Source organism: Triticum aestivum, chromosome 2D (genome assembly GCF_018294505.1).
Source record: "Triticum aestivum cultivar Chinese Spring chromosome 2D, IWGSC CS RefSeq v2.1, whole genome shotgun sequence".
NCBI lineage: Eukaryota > Viridiplantae > Streptophyta > Magnoliopsida > Poales > Poaceae > Triticum > Triticum aestivum.
In genome coordinates this window covers 269,378,946-269,382,968 of record NC_057799.1, presented here as the reverse complement: position 1 = coordinate 269,382,968, position 4,023 = coordinate 269,378,946, and positions in this window count along the sequence as shown.

Sequence of the window (4,023 nt, the reverse complement as noted above, 5' to 3'; positions counted from 1 at the left end):
TGTGTCACGTATGAGTGAAGTTACACACCTGCCCCTATTTAAAATATTTTCCTACAGCAATTTTGGACGAGAAGTGCTTTTTTTGTCACCCACGTGTATGAATGGGAAAATGGACGGAGAGAGAGAGGTCCTGCGGATGAGTTTGAATCAAATGTGTTTTTGCCTCCCATATTTGGCTCCCACCATGTCTGAATGGGGTGAGATGCGTACAATTCATGTCTGATTGAAGTTACTAACTTACCCCTATTGAGAGAAGTGGAAATCAGGTCGATAGGATGTAAACTGTCAATGGTAGACAGTAATTTCCATCTCACGAACACTGGCTTCGGGTAGCTGACAAAACAAAGTGGGTGTTTTACCGCTTCGTTCAAAATTTGGGAGAATTAGCATTCATGTTTACCAATGTGGCAACTAAATTCAAATCCATTTTGTATTCGATTATGAATATTCATACATCATTCTATGTTTTTTTTATATTATCTTCAAAACCACAACAAAGATTTATTCCACCTTTATATATGAATATGATTTGGAAATGTCGTGATCTTCGAATTCAGTAGGTTGGATACACTTTGAGTCAAACATTTATTTCAACCAATAAAATCTGCTCACACGAAAAACAGTTCACCATATGTCCAATCATACAAGTACTGAGGATTACCTCACCTAAAAAATCAGATCATTACAGCACATGCACAACAAATATGTGGTCTTACAACATAATCTAGTCACACAGATGACACAACATGCAAGTATACTAATCTAATGACAATTTTAACCGATACCTAGACAAGAACTGGGATAACCCTGGGCTTCAGATAGCAGAAGCAACGAGACCTCCTCCGTCTTGAAATGCATCATTCTTACTTCCTCTAATTCTTGGTTTGCTTGCATAATGCGTGCAGCTAATTGCATAATTTCCAGCCTCAAGATTAGGAATACCTCATTCATGGCAGTCACACCATCTCTTTCTGCCTCTAGTAGTGCCACAAGAACTATAATATTTGTGCTCTCCAAGGGTGTTGCCCCTGAACTGCTACCATCTTATAACATGGATAGTGCATTCCTTCCAAAAATAGATCCCAGGGGTCTACATTCTGTCCTAGTTTGAACTGCATCCTCAAAGGTTTTCATTGTATATAAGTAAGAGATAGTTATCAAAAGATCCAGGCAGTAAGCTTACATGGTAAACGACATACGAATTATTGCCGACCATGCGACACTATATTTAAATGGTTCAGAGTTGCATAAGCTGAAAACAAATTAAAATGGTAAGATGAAAGGCAGTGTATCATCGCTATATTTAAGTTGCCCAGGCAAATAAGTAGTTGAAATAATCTGAGAAAGCACTTAAATAGTGTGACCTCATATAAACTACGAAGACACTCTTGTGATGAAGTTCATAGAAAAGTTAAGGAGTCAAATGAATTAGGCATGCATTTCTTTACGATAGTATGGCAGGCACTGCTAACACATTGGCCAACTCAGGTGTAGCCTAACAAGTAACAAACAAGCATTTGAATCAAGCAATACAGCAAAGCAGGCAACTCAACTATATGCAACTCTATTGGATTACTGGTTGAGGGCACAAGCGAAGAAACCAGCCCACACGCATGACATTTCACATGTACTAAAACACACTGGCTTACCATATGTTGTTGTGAAGCGTCATTGGTGTTGTAATGTTCTTTGAAGATGTCGCCAGCATCCCGTGGTTGCAAATCTAGTCGTTGTAGTTCATTATTCCCCCTCTATTTAGGTAAAAACTATTTTAATCACATGCACTGGTTCAAATTGATCATCAATGGTTTATCTAAACTAATTAAACAAGGGTGTGTGTTTACACGACAATATATGTGCTTCACTCCATTTTTATGCTTGTTCGAGGTGCCAGCCCTAAAAGAAAAAGCATTTTGCTTGATGGGGTTGGCAGCTGCATAATGAATAGAAGCATCAAATTAGTCATGCAACTTGGGGAGATCAAGAACGCACAAAAAAGTAATGAACAAAGGCTCGGAGGAGTGTTGTAATAGCTAGCATCAAAAAATGTAGGTTAAAACGAACCAAAAGCAGCGGAACCACAAACTAGTTTGTTGCTGTGTAATTAAGCATAAAGAACATAGAAGTAGTCCAGTACAATAATTGTAACCAACAGGTGGCATCAGAACAACACCATTATCTTTAATATAGCATGCAAGAAGTAAAATAGTAGGCAGTGATATCTAGGAAGTACAGTAATTAATACTTAGGACAAAACAAAAGCATTGTATGCACTGATTTGTATTTCAGCACATCTAACATGTTCACTCCCACACGTATGGACCTACAGGTGCAAGCAGAATAATGCCTCTCATGAAAAATTGATTGATGCGCTGAAGATATTCGAAGGTGCAGTGCTTATGCTAAGAAAGTGAACGTAGGCACCGGCCGTTGGAGCATAGTACCTGATTCCTGGTGGCGTATGGGCATCGTTGTCATACGTGAAACCTAAGTATCATCGATGGTGATCGTGTTGCAATTGAGTTTGGGCCGGCTGTCACGTTGATGAAGAGGCTCCGGTGCTTTAGCTGCGGCACCTGTCGACATCCAAGAAAGCTGATGTGCGGTAAGTGAACTGTTGGATAATAAAGAAGAGAAAACCCAAAGGATTACAAATCGAAATAACCTGATGAGGCGGCGGTGGCAGCAAAGTAGGGTCGATGGATTTGAATATGGCGTCCATGGAGCGGGGCCGGTGTAGGGGATGAAGGCGTCGGCGAAGCACATCCGGTGCAGTGCACAGTGCTTTTGGTGAGGCGGACGAGGGTTTGTATGAAGGGCCAGCGATATGGCGGACGAGGTAGTCAATGAAGCGCATACACTGTGGTGGACGAGGGCGCTGGTGAAGCAGATCTGGTGCAGTGGACCATGATGGCGGTCAAGGAGATATGGAGCGGTGGACAAGCCAGTCGCTGAAGTGGCTCCAGTGCAGTGGCGAGTTGCTAGTTAGGGGTTCCAAGGTGCGGAACATAGATCTGGCTGGGTGTAAGGTCCTTCGCTGCGGCTGAGGACTAGATTCTGTGGCTTAGAGGTGTTGGGGAGGCAGGGACGGGAAGGGGAGGGGTTCTGGGGAAGAATGTTAGGGGCAAAGAGGGGAAAATAATGGACTTACTGATAGAGGCAAGGGTGTCCCGATGTTTCGGTGAGATAGCTATTGTTTTCTGTGGGAGTCGACCTTGACGATCTGACTACGAACGTGCGAGACGTTGCGCCTTAGCAATCTCTAAACCAACTTCCGTGGGGTTATTGACAACGCCGGAGCACGATCAACCTGACCACGAGGGTCTATTTCCTGCAATCAAATGAAGAACAAGCAAGAAACTAAGATTGCAATCTGGATATTGTGAATATAATATGAAAACTTTATTGATCAAGGTGGGGTTCTGTGACGTCTTTGTTTGGTCGTTGAACACAAACGAAGTACGCGAAGTTGCAGCTATGGCGAACTCTTAATCTAAACAGAACCCGAAGTCTAAACGATGCCCTAAGGGCTGTATATATGGAGGAAGAGGGGGGAATTTCGTGGCCCTTGGGGAAGGGGTCCGAAACCAACCCTATCTCTTGTTTCCCCACACATATAGACTCTAAAAACAGCCTATACTTATGTATTTTGAAATTACATGGGCCTGGCCCAATAATAAGGTGACGCGGCACCTATAATAGCCTCTGGACGAAATTTGTGAACTGGCATCTTGTATATTTCGTCCAAGACTTCATGCACTCATTGCGGTGGCTTCAAAGTCCTGAAATCATCACTTGAAACTCCATTCTTGTTTCCCTTGTGCATGCCATCATCTCCATGCTTGTTCTTTCTCCAATGTTCATCCTTCTCCAAGCTAGGCCCTTCACTTGTAAGCAAAACAAATGTATCCAATTTAGGCAACATCATATTCTCATGAACATTAGAATTATTACCAAGAAATGAAAGTACCTGGCAATTTAATTGGCGTGCACGAGCTCTAGTAATTGGTCCAGTATGTATAG